Genomic DNA, 17,228 nt, shown 5'->3' on the forward strand with positions numbered 1-17,228 from the left:
AGTTTCAGCCTCAACATCAGTCCTTCCAATGAACACCCAGGATTGATCTCCTTTAGGATGGACTGGTTGGATCTCCTTGCAGTCCAAGGGACTCTCAAGAGTCTTTTCCAACATGACAGTTCAAAAGCATCAATTCATCGGCACTCAGCTTTCTTTATAGTCCAACTCTCACATCCATACATGACCACTGGAAAAACCATAGCCTTGACTAGATAGACCTTTGTTGACAAAGTAGTGTCTCTGCTTTTTAATATGCTGTCTAAAAAAAAGAGAGAGAGAGAGACGTTACTTTGTCAACAATCAAATCTTACCAAGCACCTAATACACACGGTGCTGGAAGAAGCCGCTAATGTACAAAATCTTATTCAATGCTCTCAATAGAGTATCTAGTTGGTAGTACTAACTGCTTCATTTTACAGATGAAGAACCTAAGACTCTAGATGGGGAGATCTGAGACTTTTGAAAGCAGACATATCTCAGGCCGATGCTCTGCAAAAGAGAATACTGTGCTCTTATCCATTAAGCTGTTTTTCTATGCTTCTCAGGCAGGTGAGCCATTATTTGTGGCTTTGGGTGGCCTCTGCTACGGAGTATCAGAATGATTCAAAACACCAGGCATAGGCCCCCAGTTGTACAAACCTCAGACTCCGGGTCTCATAAATGAATGAATAAATCGTGCTGACGAAGCGAGTCCCTCTCCTGGAAGAGGGACTCGCCCGCCCTGCTCCCATGATTTAGGCTGGGCAGGGCAGGCAGCAGCGGAGAAATGACGTGTAGTATTTTCCTCCTGGAGGCTTCCAAGTCAGAAGAGGCCTCTCCGGGGAGCCTATTCTCTTCTGCTGCTGCCAGTTTATCTGTCAGTTCATCTGTTTTGGAAAGGATTATCCTGGCTGGGGGTATCTAAGCTGAGAGATATCGCTGACACTGGAGGAGGTGCCTGGCATTCCTCCATTCCATGCAGAAGAGCTTGGGAAGTATGGATGGAAACGAGCGGAAACCCCACCTGGGGAGGTCAAGACCACCTGAGGGAGAGCAGGGACCCAGCTGGACCTGGAACTTGCCTGGAGTCCTGGGTCCACCTGGATGGGACCAAGGACTGTTTCAGGACCCTTCTGGGCATCAGTTTCTACCCCAGCATCAGCCTGGGGCAGGTATAAGAGATCCTGAACGCCCACAAGGAACAATGCTAGAGGCAGGGGGTGCTTATTCAGTGTTTGTTATCACTCCAGCCCAGATGAGTTCATCACGTTTTGCGTACCATCTCATTTAAACTTTAAACTAAGGTGGATCTTTTCAGCTCAGTTCCCAGCCGAGGAGTCAGGCAGAAGGAAGTTAAGTTCACTGCACGATGAACAAGGAACAGAAGGAGGCCGAGGCGAGCGTGCACCCGCAGCCATCCCATTCCAGGAGCCACGTTCCTCACCGCCCACCACCAGCATTTCTTCCCCGAGCATGACGAGAGTCAACGGTCCATGGCCAAAGACATCTCTTCCGATTTTGAAAGTCTATGATCCCAGGAAAACCCAAAAGCAATTGTCTGCGCCTCACACCAAAAGCACAAGCAACAAAAGAAAAAATAAATCAATCAGAGTTCACCAAAATGGAAAACCCCTCTGCATCAAAGGACATCTTCAAAAGAGTGAAAAGACAACCCACTGAACAAGAGAAAACACTTGCAAATCATCTAAAAACAGGTTCACATCCAGAAAATAGGAAGAGCTCAACAACAACAAAAAAAATACATTTCTCCAAAGAAGATATACAACAGGCCAATAAGCATATAAAAAGAGGCTCAACATCACTAGTCACTAAGGAAATGCAAATCACCACCACTATGAAATACTACTTACATACTTTTAGGATGGTTATTATAAATTAAATTAAAAAAAGAACATAACAAGTCTTAGCAAGGATGTGGAGATTTGGGAGCCCCTACTCAAGGCTGGTGGGGATATAAAAGGATGCAGCTACTATAGAAATGGTTTTCAGTTTCCTATCTGTCTAACATAGCTCATAATCCCCAATTCACAGGTCTGTTGTCAGACTAAAATGCAAAGATCATTTGTATTCATTCACTCAGCCAATGATCCTTGAGCTGGACATTGGGGAAAATGGAAGACAATAAAGTGAACAAAAGTCCCTTGAGGCTTATTTTCTACTGGGGGCTACAGAAAGCAGGCAAGACAGATAACTCAGACTGGACTTTACACCACGGCAGGTAGTAAACAGGGAAACAAAACAGCTCAGAGGACCAGGACGAGCTGGCCGGATGAGTGACACTGGAGGTGGAGAAGCCACAGGGCCAGTGACAGTGGAGGGTGGGGGGTGGGGGCGGCAGACTGTTGCAGGTCCCGGAGCTGGACCAGGTCACAGTGCAGGCATGGGCTCACCCGAAGGGAGTCCAAGGCTTAGGGGAGGGTTCTGAACAGGACTTATAGGATCTAACCTAGGTTTCACCAAGACGATTCTGCCGCTGGAAGAACTTAAGGATCTGAGAGCCACACCAATGATCATTTATAATGCATGATCTCCCCAAGAAGGCACAGATTGACATTGAAAGGTTAAAAAAAAAAAAAACTGGGCAAAGTCAGGGACTTTATGTATTCACTCATTTAATCCTCTTAACCATCCCAGAACAGCAAGGCTGTTATTCCCATTTGACAGATGAAGAAACTGAGGCACAGAGATTTGAAGCTCCCTAGTGACTGAGCTGAGGTTCCAACCGGACATTCTGCGGTCAGAGTCTGAGAAGACAGAATCACCCACGCTGTCTGAAGCTTATATTATGATAATGAGCAGAGCAAGAGAAAAGAGTGCTGGTCTGGGTACCTAACAGTTTTCCTCCCCATCGGAGCTTCTTTGTCAATCTATTCACCATCCTCCCCATCCCCACTCTTGCTCAAGACAACCAATTTCTAGGTATAATTAAAATGGGTGTACGGCACAGAAAAAATAAAACCTAGAAGCCCTTTTACTGTAACTCACATCACCTAGGACAACTGCTCGTTTCACTTTCCCCTTTTCTCTCTGAATCTCTATCCAGAGATTGTCTAATTTAGCACCAGAGATGTGGAGTTATCATAGCTAAAACTTGCAGTCAAAACTGCATACCCTTTTGAGGTATGAAGAAACAGGGAATGGGAAAGTGGGGCTGGAAATAAAGACAAACTTCCTCTAGGGAAAAGAATTCATATTCATACTTTCTGGGTATAGAGTTAGTAGATAAGAGATTGGTTAATGGATTAGTTCCAAATCCAGTCTTTGCATGCTGACCTGGGTTCCAGCCTACCTTTTAACAGCTGTGTGAACCTGGGCAAGTCAATTGATGTCTCTGAGCCTCAGTTTGTCCCATCTGAAAAATGGGGTTGATGATGGTTTCTATTCCACAAGGAGCTGCTGAGCATACATGGAATAATGGAAGGGAAGCCCTCGGCATTGTACCCATCATACCGTGGGCTCTCAGGGTGCTGGCTGTTGTTATCAACCATACCATTATTTTTACTCCAAATCCTCACAACCCACCAGAGGCAGGAGATAGTGCTTCCATTCAGAAATAAGAAACAGAGACTGCAACCCTTCTACAACAGGCACAGCCGTCTCTTTCTGCCATTCACCAATCCCATTGCTGGGCTCACCTCCTCTAGAAGAGGCGTCCCAGAGCAGCTGGACCTCAGTCGTCCTGTCCTTGTGGGCCCATCTAAGGCATCTGCCACCTGAAGCCAAACCAGGTCCTCAACTACTTCAACCCCCGAGCACCAGCATCACTCTGTCCACCTCTGAGAACCAGACTTCACCCTGGTGTTGTCGCCATGTGCGAAAAGCATACGTCTGTTTTCCTGCACTGGACTAGGAGGTGGGGGTTCTTAGAGGGATCCCCAAGTGTAGCTACGAGTTCAGCACAGTGCCCGCAAGTGACAAGCAGTAAATCCCAGGTGACTGAATGGCACTGTTCCACCGTGAGTTTTCTATGTAATTAGTTCAGAGTTATTACATGGATTAATGTGGACAAGTTCTTAACAACAGCATAGAGTCAGGGCTTAATAACTCCATGAAGTCATTTTACTGTAGCTCCTAATAACGCTGAATAAGGACTGTGATGCGACACCGTAACTGCACTACCGCAGAATCATCAGCGGTGGTGGCTCTGCCCTCGCCCTCTGCATCTCCAGAGGCAAGGATGCACCTACCAAACTATCAAACCCATGGTTCTTTTTTATTCCCCAAGAGCCTTGGCCAGTTACAGGCACATATTCACTCCTAGAGTTTCCAGACGTGTATGCTCAGTCGCTCAGTCGTGTCTGACTCTCCTTGACCCTTTGAACTGTAGCCCACCAGGCCCCTCTGTCCATGAGCTGTTTCAGGCAAGAATACTGTCATGGGTTGTCATTCCCTCCTCCAGGGGATCTTCCCGATGCAGGGATCGAACCTGTGTCTCCTGCATCTCTGGCAGTGGCAGACAGATTCTTTAGAATTCTTAGAGCTCCCAGTCACATCCTTAATGAATTTTGCCTCCATAGTGTGAAGAAAGATGACAGGACGGAAACACTGCACAAGATGCGGGGAGGGCTTTGCTTTCTCCTGGATCGGTTTGTTTCTTCAAGTAACTTGGCGGTGATGGCTCACCTGAACAAAGAGAAATCTGAAAAGCATGTACTTTCCTCTGATGGAAATCAGCAAAGGCTCACCAGCTTCGAGGGCAAACATCAGTGAGCTGGCCGGAAACCACCACTGCCTAGTAACAGCCGACCAACACTTTGGAGCCCAGCAGGATACAAAAGGTCTGGCTTACTCCACAAAAAAAAAAAAAAAAGGCCAACATGTGTTGAGGGGGCGGAGAGGGAAGGGAAAAAGGAAAAGAGCAGTCAACATCTAGGAAATTATTACTTTTCCAGGACACACAGCCTATCACAAAAGCAATCAAGGGACTGAAGAAGCAACCCAGAATAGCATCATGTGCAAACAGGTTTAAGGGGAAGAAAGTGAATCACATGTACGCAGGAGGCACTCTGCTGCAGTACTTAAGTCCATAAGGGTTTAAGCCCACCAAGCCGAGCCTGCAGCCTGTGAGGTGCTGGGGGCACAGCAAAGAGCCTGTCCTGTCTGGTGGAACCTATGCAACGGGACAGGGAGAGCCATAAGCAGGGGTTGCAAACTGCTGGCCTGGGGGCCACAGCTGGCCCTCACATGTTTAGGCTGACCTGTGAGGGGTCTTCAAAAATCTAAATGGAAACATTTGAAAATTAGAACTTTCCTTAAAAAAAAAAAAAAAATCCCTGGCTTCTCTTTCACAAGTAGAAGGTCCAGCAACACTGAATCGCCTCTGTGGCCTGGGAGAAACGGGGAGGTGGGAAGAAGAAGCTGGACTCAAAAAGCAACTGCCGGGTTTGGAGAGGGGACCAGTTGTGGGCTAGTCCACACACATCCTACTGTGCCCCTTTGAGTCCACACGGTGCATTTATATCATTTCCTCATCTTCCTAAGCAGCTGAGTCTGCAAGCCCTGATGGGAACCCATGGCCGCAACCCAAAACAATGGGATGTGAGCTGTCATAACTCAGGGTGTGGGGAGGGGATGAAGGAAGGCTTCCTGGAGGGGATGAAGGCATGCTTCCTGGAGGAGGTGACCTCCAAGCTGAGTCAGAAAGCCTCAGTAGGAGTTTGGAGACGAAGTGAGGTAAGGAACTGAAACCTGTTGCGTTTCCCCAGCTGGATGAGACACGGATGTCAGAAGTAAATCTGCATGCACCCATCCTCGAAAAGAATCACATCATTCCAAACCTTTCTCAAGCAGACCCCACATTCCCCAGCTGCCTCTGATCAGACAAGCCTCCCTTCTGCTCCAAGCAGAGGCAACCATCTGGCAGGAAGCACTCAGCCTGAAGGGTTGGTGAAAGCGGGGTCCTTAGCCAAGATCCACAGGTCCACATCCCTCAGCAATTCAATCTATAGAGGGTCTATTATACAGCAGGTACTCAAACTCATAATGGGAAGCCATTAAAAGCTTTTAAGTCATTGAGTCTTAGGGTCTAGTTTGCCCTTTTGAAAGCCAGGAGGAAGGCAGGCAGGGAAGCAGGGAGCCATCTGGGGAGCCGGTGGTGGATGCTTTGGGGGTGGGGGGTGAGGGGGTGGGTGCATTCTGGAGCCAGTGATGTCAGGTCGAGCTGCTAGACCAAAATGGAGAGAGTGCAGGGTCACAGGTCAAAGGTTTCAGCAACTGCTCAAGTATAAAACGCAGAGATGGTAGGGTGCTGTCTCAGGCGTGGCTGCCAAGACCACCTCCACACGTTACCAGGACTGACACAGTGATCGCCCCCATCCTTCGGCATCCCTAAGTATGCGGGGAGTGTCTGCAATCGAAAAAGCACGTACGGACTGTCCAGGCAAATGACAGGGAAGAGATACTTCCTAGGGCCACCCTTGAGGCATAGGGAGAAGACAGCGGAGGCTCGAGCAAAGGCCAGGGGGTAGCCCTCCTACTTCAAGAGCCCTTTCGGGAGACCATCTCTCTCTACTGACCTCCCTCCATACACCCCCGCCCCCCATGCTCTGAGGGGAAGGCGGCCCTGCCAGGCTGATGAGCAGGATGCCATCCCCACCAGAGGTGTCCTCTGATTGTCAACCTGGCCAGGTCAGTCTGGCCTTCACGTCACAGGTTTGTTTCTTGGACCAAATGCAATCAATCATCTGTTTTGTAAGAAGCAATACACCACAAGGACAGGAATGATCTCTCCTCGAAATCTCTGAGATGATTGGCTGAATGATCCCAAGGCTGCCCTGGCCCCCACTGAATGAATTACAACTTAAGTGGACTATCGGGTAATATCTAGCCCTAGTGGCTCAGCGGTAAAGAAGAGCCTGCAGTGCAGGACACAGGAGACAGGGGTTCAAACCCTGGGTGAGGAAGATGCCCTGGAGAAGGAAATGGCAACCCACTCCAGTATTCTTGCCTGGAGAATTCCATGGACAGAGGAGCCTGACAGGCTGCAGTCCATGGAGTCTCTAGAGTCGGACATGACTTAGTGACTAAACAACAACAAAGAAGCTTGAATTTATGACCATGAGCACAAGGTCATGGATGCATCCAGGCTGCTTTCCTTACTATATAGTTTCAAAATGCCTAAGTGATACATGTGTCTATAGTCTTCCTCTACAAAGCACACCATCTGCTTCATCCTCTTCTCCCTCCCAGGAGGATGAGAGTGAGTTTGATCTAGATCCTTCCATTTTTTTTAGACATTCACACCCACCTCTAAGTATCCTTCAATAATACAGAACATGAGCTGTGAATTCTCAAATATACCAAGGCGTAGGGCTGCACATGTGTTTTCAATTTCATTGCAAGCTGCCAGTTGGTCTTTCAAGTGACCTCACATTCGCTAGCTGAGTCAGGGGACCCCAGGCCACACACAGCCTTCCCAAGACTTGAGTCAGACCTCCTATTTCGGGCACATTTTGAAATACGGGAAAAAATGTGCCCCAGAAACAACTCAAGTGCCCTCCCGGTGGAAGATGGGTACAGAAACAGTGGCATATCCAGAGAACAGGACACTAGCCTGCAATCTAATCCACCAAACGACTGACACACAGAACATGGAAGAGCTCACATGCATGAGAGAAACCAGACTCAAAGAACTACATTCTGGATGATCGCACTTATAAGCAAAAGACAAAACCGTGAGGCCAGGAAACAAATTCGTGGTTGTTAAAAGCTGGGGACCAGGGAGGAGACTGACTACAAAGAAGCAGAAGGGATGTTTGGGGGGTGATGGAGATGTTCTTGATGTTGATGGTGATGATTCCAAGACTATGTTACAGAGTTGTGTGCATTTATTGAACTGCCTACCACTACCTACTAAAAAATAGTAGATTCTACTATCAACAGATCAGACCTCAACACACGCAGCTATATTAGGGAGATTCGTAATCTTTTCACGTGTATTGGCCATTCTGCTTTTTTCTTTTGAGAACTGTTTATTCATATCTTTTACTCACTTTGCTATGAGGCTGTTTGGTTTGTTATTGACTTTGGGGAACTCTTCTTTATTATTAAAGCTTTTTTTTTTAACTTACATATTCCTTTTTTCTTTACTATTTTCATCTTTATCAACCATTACCTTTTCCTTTGTGCTTTTCTCCTTCTTTGGTTAACTTCCCCAAAATCTTCATACTTTACTCAAATGTAGCATTTCAGTGTGAATCCCTTCATCTCATACAAACTCTCTTCCATATTATTCTATTTCATATTCTTTCATATTCCTTACACTTTGGTGTATGTTTGCTTGTCTCCCCACTAAGTAATAAGCTCCTTTAGAACTGGTACCGTATCTGTTGTGATCACTGCTGAAGATCCAAAACCTTGAGCAGTGCCTGGTACACAACAGCGATCCCACAGATACCTGCTAAATAAATGGAAGTTAAGAAAAAGCTAATACAGGTGCATATGACGTATATGGACATATGCACATAATGCACACTATACATAATGGCTCATGACACAGCGCATCATGGACAGCAATAGACACCAGATGTCTCTACAGATAAGAGCGAGTTTGGCTTTGGTACAAATCTCATGAGTTGCAACATTTACCTCAAACTTTAAAATACTGAGATGCTATGGTGCAATGCGCTTCCCTGGTGGCTCAGATAGTGAGGAACCTGCCTGCAATGCAAGAGACTGGATTTGATCCCTGGATCTCAAAGGTCCCCTGGAGAAGGGAATGGCAACTCACTCCACTATTCTTGCCTGGAGAATTCCATGGCCAGAAAAACCTAGTGAGCTTCGGTCCATGGGGTTGCAAAGGGTCGGATAAGAGGACTAACACTCTACTGTACTATGATGCAATAGTCCCAGGACTGGGGATTTATCCCAAAAAATTAAATGAAAAATATAAATATATATATTTATAAAGATTTATATTATATTTTATAATTTATAATATTTTATAATTTAATATATTGTTTTATATTATATTATTTTATAATATATTATATAAAAATGCCATGGACAGAGACTTCCCCAGCAGTCCAGTGGTTAGGACTCTGAGCTTCCACTGCAGGAGGCACAGGTCCAGTCCCTGGTCAGGGAACTAAGATCCTGAATCCCACATACTGCATGACACCTTCACACCCCTCCCAAAAATCACACAGACAAAAGCATATGTAATAATGTTCAGGAGTGCTTACAACTTAAAAGTTCAGACATAAACGTACATACCATAATTATAACTGTTTTTAAAAAAAAACACAGTAAAGACAAAACAGTGATTACATTTAACTCAAGAAATAACACTTATCTTTATAGACTTGTCCCCTCAGATGTTTAGAGATAGGCTTTTTTTTTTTTAATCTGTAAAAAAGATAATTCCAATTTCCCTAATTACAGTTCTGTCCACCCAGGGCCATTTCAGGCACCTCCCTTCTAAGATCCACCCTCTGTAGAGTTTGTTATCGTTCTAAATGTAGATTTGGGAAGTTAGTCCTCAGCTACAATCCCAGGGTTAGCAGGACCCATTCAGATCACTTCTGCCTGGTCATTAAAGCTGCTTCCCATAAGCACTGAGAAGCCCTTACACCACACCTAGAGAAAAAGCCCTGGCACAGCAGTGAAGACCCAGCACAGCCAAAAAAAAATTTTTTAAGGAAAAAGCTAAATCAGCCCAAATCAGCTTTCTGTTTAAAACCCTTCCGTGGCTCCCCATTTTACTGTGTACAGACAGCATCTTATAGGAAGGCCGAGAGGCGTTACAAGCAGCACCGCCAAAGGGAGGCTCCCCTTCTACCTCTGTCCGCCTCGCTCACACCACTCCAGTTCATTCTTCATCTTGCTCCCCCATCTCACAGTCCAGCCCTGCCCTCGGCCTCTAACCTGGCTCTTCCCTGGGCTCAAACACTATCCTCTAAGACGAACCCCTTCACCTCCTTCAACGCTGCTCCAATATCAGCTTCTCAGAGGAGCCTGCCCTGAAGCCACCTTAACACTGACCTTAACACTCCAGACCCCGACCCTGCGCCGCTTGTTCCCACAGAACACATTCCCCTCAAATACACTGTTAATATCCTCAGTTTATTGTGTCTGCTGCTCCGATGTCTATTCTAGCTATAATGCAAGCACCATTCATGCAACATCTTTTTTGCTCCTTCCCGCATTCCCAACACTGAGAACTCTGCTTGGCACAGAGCAGGTATGCAATGTATTGAATTAATGAAAATGAATAGGGACTTCCCTGGCTTCAACCTTCCCAGGTCCAATGGTTAAGACTCCGAGTTTTCAATGCAGGAGTCACAGGTTCGATCACTGTTTGGGGAACTAAGACCCTACATGCCGCGTAGTACAGAGGAATTTTTTAAGAAATGAATAAATGAAGCCATGAGCCATACCAAGTTGACAATTTCTGGAGAGAAGACAGATACACAGTATACCAGGGAATGATCAGTGCTGTCGCAGTTTGCTCAGGCTGCCATAACAAAATACTACAGACCAGGTAGCTTAAATGATTGAAACATATTTCTCACAGTTCTGGAGGCTAAGAAGTTCAAGATCAAGGTTGTGGCCAATCTGATTTTGATGAGAGCTCTCTTTCTGGGTTGTAAACAGCTACTTTCTTGCTGGGTTTTCACAGAGCCAGGAAGAGGACGAAAGCTCTTTGGTATTCTTCTGATCACCACATAAAGACCCCACCCTAATGACCTCATCTATCCATAATCCATAAAAAGAGGAGAAGGGGATGACAGAGGACTGAGATGGTTGGGTGGCATCACCGAATTGACGGACATGAGTTTGAGCAAGCTCCAGGAGTTGGTGATGGACAGGGAAGCCTGGCGTGCTACAGTCCATAGGGTTGCAAAGAGTCGGACACGACTGAGCTGCTGAACTGAACTGATCCGTAATTACCTTCCAAAGCCTCCACCTCCAAATACCATCACACTGGGAGTTAGTATTTCAACATAGGTAGTTTGCAGAAAGACATTCAGTCCACAACAAGTACCATAGACAATAGTTTAAGACTCAGGCATGGAAACAGGAGGAGGGGAGGATGCTATTTTATGAGGCAGCCACCAAAGAAAACAAAACAAATATAGCAACCACCACTTACATAGTCTCTATCACATGCAGCTCTGTGCTAAGAACCTCACATCTATTAACACAGGGGTGTCAGGAGTCGCTGTAGTATTTGCCTGTATCACATCCATCTGTTCTCTGCCTCCTTGTGGGGACCACCCTGTCCCTACTGTGTGACTTGGATGGAATGAAAACACCAGGAGAGCAAGGGTTTTTGTCTCTTTGCTTCTCTGCTGGAACTCCAGGAGCTAGAACAGTGCCTGCTACACAGCAACTGCCCGGTAAGTGAACAGCACAGTCAGTCCATCCTGAACACAGCAGCAAATGTTAAGGGCCAATGTACCAATGAAAGGAGGACTTCCCTGGTGCTCAGTAGTAAAAGAATCCACCTGCCAATGCAGGAAACATAAGCCTGATCCCTGAATCAGGAAGATCCCCTGGAGAAGGAAAAGGCAAACCTACTCCAGTATTCTTGCCTGGCAAATCCCATGAACAGAGGAGCCTGGCGGGCTGCTGCTGCTGCTGCTAAGTCACTTCAGTCATATCCGACTCTGTGTGACCCCATAGACGGAAGCCCACCAGGCTCCCCAATCCCTGGGATTCTCCAGGCAAGAACACTGGAGTGGGTTGCCATTTCCTTCTCCAAAGTGTGAAAGTGAAAAGTGAAAGTGAAGTCGCTCAGTCGTGTCCGACCCTTAGCGACCCCACGGACTGCAGCCCACCAGGCTCCTCCATCCATGGGATTTTCCAGGCAACAGTACTGGAGTGGCTTGCCATTGCCCTAGGAAGCAATATAGCACACGGGGTAGCAAAGAGTCAGAGATGACTTAGCAACTAAACAACAACAACAGCCAGGGAAAGACAGACAGCCCTAAAGAATAACCAATAAAAACAATCCTTTTTCTGTCTTCCTCAAGAGCTTACTTCCTCTGTGCTAAGTAAGTTTTTTTTCTTGCATCATGCCTGAGAGGGAGACACTATTCTCCTCCCCGTGTAGCAGGTGAGAATTGAAATAACCTGCAAAAACAGGCTGCCAGCTGAGGGGTACATTCTGCTTTCTGTCCTTTCTGAGATCTCTCCTGATATCTTATCTTTCTTCTATTAGCCAGTGTTCCGTTCAGAGGCTTGCAAAGAACACTAGTAAAGTCACTGCCACTTCATGATCTATGTAACCAGAATGTTACTTTGACACATTAAAATGTATTCAGAAACCACCAGCTCCAAGCAGCCACAGGAAGTAATAAAACCCAGTAATTGTCACAGTAATGATATCAGCTACCTTTTGCTGAGGGCTAAGAAGGCGCCCAGGCACCCTGCTGAAAGCCTGCCTGATGGGCATCCTCTATTTCCTCCTCCCAGGCAGGGCAGAAGGTGGTGCTTTATCGTGCCCATCTCACAGGTGAGGACACAGGCTCACAGAGGTGGCGTAACCTGCCCCACAGTAACCCGGGTCTGCACTACCCCTCAGCCGTCCCAGCTGCCTTCTACTGCTTTCCAGCTTCCTTTCTTCAGAATCTCCTCCCTCGGGGGGCAAACCCTCTGCCTCCCATCCTGATGGGCTGCTCCACATTTAAAGAAGACGATGACTTGATGGACGGGCACGGCTTGTTTACTTAAAAATAAAGTAGTCCTTCGATAGCCACCTGCGAGCCAGTCTCAGGGCTATGAGAGCCACGGGATGAAACCAACCACCCTCCCCCCAAGCCCATCCCTACTCCTTTGTTGCTCCCAAGAAGTTCGTGGTCCAAGAGGGAAAAGAAACAGATAAACAGATGTAACAGGGGCTCTGATTACCCACCGGGCACCAACTAAACAACACTACCCCTACTCCTTGCCTCCCCCCTTCAAAAAAAGAAGACAAAAAAAAAAAAGAGGAAGAGAAAATTTAAAAAATTCAGAACTCTGAAATTAAAAAAATAACCGAGACCATTTGGGTCTCGTGACTGTGAATCTTGGGTTTATGGGCTGGCATTGTTTTTGTTTTTCAGGACGAGGTTGGGACAGTACAATCTTTGTATTGTTAGGGTGGCTACGGGACCAAAACACACCCAGGAGAGAGGAAGGTACTCGGGATCGTGGAGGCAGGGGCAGGTCGTGGAGGTGGAGGGTCTGTGATCATTTGCAGAAACAGCTCTATCTCCCATCTGCTGTGAATGTTGTTAGTAATAAATGTTGGTCACAGAGCCAGGTGGGACACCTGGATACAGCTTTCTGCAAAAGCTCATAGATTCTGCACCAAGATGGAGGCTGGCCCCTGGCCCCGGAGGTGCCCAGACTCTCCAGTTTAGAATTTTCTAAGCACTGAAGCCCCACTCTCGTGGGTTCTTGAGCCCACCCAGGCCAGCAGTCTGGGAAGGCAGTGTCTTCACACGAGGTGTGGGGTTTCTCTTTGTGCCTGGGCAAGGAGGGACGACTGGAGAATGAGCTTGACCCTCCTGCTCCAGGCAGAGCAACATCTTCGTCTGTCTTTAGTTTCATGGTCCTCTGACTTCTAGAGTGGGCCTGGGGAGTCAGATAGCCAGTGCAAATCCGGGTGTCTCTGCCACTCCGTGGCTGTGTGACCTGAGGGTGGGGGATGAGGGGATCCTTGATCAGACCTGTGGGCTCCCCATCTGCAAAACAGTGATGATAACAATAATTCTATCTTCCCAGGTAGCTTGCCAGGTGGCCAATACCAGAGACCCGGGTTCAATCCCTGGGTCGGGAAGATCCCCTGAAGAAGGAAATGGCAACCCACTCCAGTATTCTTGCCTTTGAAATCCCATGGACAGAGAAGCCTGGCGGGCTAGAGTCCACGGGGTCACGAAGAGTCAGACACGACTTGGCAATTAAACAACAACACAAAGGGAGGTTATATGAATAACAAACATACAGCGTTTCGAGGCAGGCCCACCAGAACCCCACCGCTGCTGGACACGTCACTGTAACTGCCTTGCTGAGGCTACTGGAAGCATAAAATGGGAAGAACAAGCTTGGCCTGATATAAGATTTCAGTGTTATTACAAAAACTACTACTATTATTGGGAATTCCCTGGCGGTACAGTGGTTCAGACTCCATGCTTCCACTGCAAGGGGCAAGGGTTCCATCCCTAGTGGAGGAACTGAGATCCTGCATGCCACGTGGCATAGCAAAAAAAAACAGGGGGTGGGGAGGGGAAGAAAGAAACTCCTACACTACCATTATGATTATTTACTTTTATTGTTATTAGAGTCTTAAATTAGTTGGGACGAGAAAAATACAAGAGACAGAGGCAGAGTCCATCAAAGGACCCATCTTGGCAGTGCCTCCTGTAAGGCCTCAAACTCCTGATGTTTTTTAGGGAAAAGGTAGAAATGACCATCAGTGGGGCTCATCCACAGTCAAAATTATTCCATTTTGGGTCAGGAGTCCCCCCACTGACACAGGGTATGTGCAGGAACAATCCTGATTTCTTAAAGAGATCACAAACCTGCATCCAGAGTTTTTTTTTTGTTTTTGTTTTTTTCTTTTTTAAAGGGGGTGGGTGGGGAGAACACCATGTCCATAGCCAACGAGGACAGGAAATACAAAAGAAAAAGCTTGAGCATCCAGAGGCCATCTGACACCTAAAACACACAGAGAAGCGCAGCCTTTAGCAGGCCTAAGGCTACCTCGCTGAGGAAACACCAGCAACCATCCAAGGTCCTTGCTCCCACAGGGAAGGCTCAACCACCTGCCATCGGTATCACCACTTTCAGGGAAACTCACACAAAGAGGAATAAATATCATCCGGGAGGCTCTTTAGTTGAGCTGAGAAAAAATGTCCCTCCCAGGCAGGCAGAAAGCCCTGGGACACAGGCTCTGAAACCCAGCCTGCCTGCTTGACTGCCATTCAGGAGGAAAAGAAAAAGCTAAAGCACAAGAGATCAGCTGAATGTGGCTGTTGAGAATTTATCCAGTTTTTAGATCAGCAAACTCACAAATCAGTTTCGGGGGATTAGGGTCTGTCTGATATTACAGAATCAAAAAGAACTCCCTCTTTCCAGCCCAGAGAAGCTCTAGCCCCAGATAGAAAGGGCAAGCCCAGACAGCATGTGCTGGGGGTGGGAGGGAATCAATCAGAAAAAGAAACTGATTTCTTCTCCTTTTCAAGAGAAGCCTGGATGATGCAAAATTCTGCACTCAGAGTCAGTAAACCAACAATAACAAAAAAATGTCACCCTTCACCAGGCAAAACAAAAATGACCACAGAACAAATCCCCCCCGCCTCGGGAATTCACTGGGGACAGCATTATGATCCGCCCCAGACCCTTTCAGCCTTGCCATCACCAGACCCATCCATGGAATCCCAGTCACCCCGTACCAAGGCCTCAGACCACGAGGTACTCCTCACCTCCAGGATGTAATTGCTCCCAAACAGTGGCAATCAGGCCAGGAGGCTGTTGCCCAGCCCAGCCACTCTGGACTTGCTCTGCTGCTGCTTCCAGGAAGGTTTTTCTCCTAATAAATCTTTCAGGAAGTCCCACTGAGTGTTCAGAGGATCCATCCAACACCCTTCTCCATTGGTTAAAGCTTCAGACAGAATCGCTGTGACCACAGGACTGTGTCAGATGAACAAGCCTGAACTTGTCACTGCCAGAATGCAAAAGAGGGCTGCAACACCCTATAACAAGCAGCGCAGCAGACAGTCCCACCTCCTCAGAGCCTCCGCCCACCCACCACACACAAACACACGTTTCTTCCCGCTTTGCTCCAATAACGAAGCAGCTCCAGGAGCCAGGACGCAAAGTGGTGGGGGAGGGGGGATGCGAGAGGGGCCACCAGCCTCTCTTTGGAAAACAGAAGACGGAAAAGAAACACCCATACCTCACCCTCTTCTCCCCCAAACCCCTCACTTAGGGATTTCCTCTATTCTCTCATCTTACAGACGGGCCTGAAGTCAGGGGCTCGAGTGAACAGAATATTCCATGCCTGCCAACTCTCGGGAAAATATCTGCACAGGGAACACATGCACCCTCATGGTTGCCCTTCCCGAAAGTCTACGCTTAGACCACAAACGCTGGCATAAACAAAAGCACATTAGCCTCGGGAGGGTAAACCTAAATAAACCAACAATCCATACAAATAGAATCACCAGGATGAGGGTGTGGGGCACCCGGAAAATCAGTAAATGCAATGCACAAGAAGAGAAAGTTTCCAAAACCAGAGTTGCTGAGTTTTCGGAAATCACCTTGCTGGGGAGTTGGGGGTGGGGGGTGGGGAGATGGGCCAAGGATGGAGGGCATATCATATGGTTCAGTTAGCTTCCAGTTAGCAAAGCGGGCCTCCGGACCTTGTCTGAGAAATCCCAATCAGTACTGACCGGAGGGGGTCTATATTTGGAGGTTAGACAATAAATACTTTCATCAAGACCACAAATCCGGAATCATCTCTCTGCAAGGGCTATTTGATGTCACCCTCTTCCCCTCCTCCCCCCGCCCCAAAACGCCCCACACTCGCTGCCAGTCTCGAGTCTGGAGATGAGGAAAGTGCACGGTTAACAAACACGTTGAGATCTGAAAGCTCTTTCCCCCGGTCCCGCTGCCCACCGCGCATCCCTCCCTGCAAGGCCAAGGCTGCCGACTCTCCAGAAAGGCGGAGGACAGAATTGTAACTTACTGAAAGGTGGTTCCAAACGGGTCTCCGCAGGTCACCGGGACCGCCGACATCCCTCCCGCGTGGAAATCCACCCGAGGGGGGCCGGGGCGGGGGCGTGCCCGGGCTCATCCTCGCTCGCGGCCCCTCGCCCTCCCCCGGGCCCCGCCGCCCCGAGGCCGCCCGGCCCGCGGGTCCATGTGCTCGGCGGCCGCACGCGCTCTGCCCGCCGGAGCACGGGGCTGGCGGGCGGCCCTGACGTCACGGCGGCTCGCGCTCCGGGCCGCGGGGGAGGGGAAAGCGCGCGCCGCCCGGCCGGCCGCGTGCGGCCTCTGCCCGGCTCGGCCGGCGCCCCCCGCCGCCCTGCGCGCCGCCCCGCGCGGCCCTCCGCCCGCGGCCGGAGCAGCTCCGGGCACCCAGCCGCCGAGGGCCGCGCGCTGAGGCTGGGGGGGCCCGGCCGCCGCGGGCCCCGATGGCGCGGGGGAGGGCGCGCTCCGCACCGGGCTGGGGGGTCCTGGCTGCGTTGGCACCGCGGCCCGGGGAGAGTCAGCTCGATCTCCGCGATGGTGCCCATTCA

General features: G+C 48.5%; 1 long non-coding RNA gene across 18 annotated transcripts in view; it reads right to left on the reverse strand.

The window, feature by feature from the left end:
• LOC129559830 (uncharacterized) overlaps nucleotides 1-16,891 on the reverse strand; it is a 229,023-nt gene extending 212,132 nt beyond the window's left edge. For 13 of the 18 annotated variants that reach the window (XR_016039364.1, XR_016039363.1, XR_008686662.2 and 10 more), the window contains exon 1: nucleotides 16,676-16,891. This is a non-coding gene — a long non-coding RNA (uncharacterized LOC129559830). Of the gene's footprint in view, nucleotides 1-15,410; nucleotides 15,670-16,675 lie in introns of those variants that run through there. The other 5 variants (XR_008686651.2, XR_016039359.1, XR_016039354.1 and 2 more) reach the window with 4 other exon arrangements.
• Between the last annotated feature and the right edge of the window lie 337 nt (nucleotides 16,892-17,228).

This window comes from Moschus berezovskii, chromosome 16 (genome assembly GCF_049115385.1).
Source record: "Moschus berezovskii isolate FMDL1 chromosome 16, NW_MosBer_1.0, whole genome shotgun sequence".
NCBI classification, from domain to species: domain Eukaryota; kingdom Metazoa; phylum Chordata; class Mammalia; order Artiodactyla; family Moschidae; genus Moschus; species Moschus berezovskii.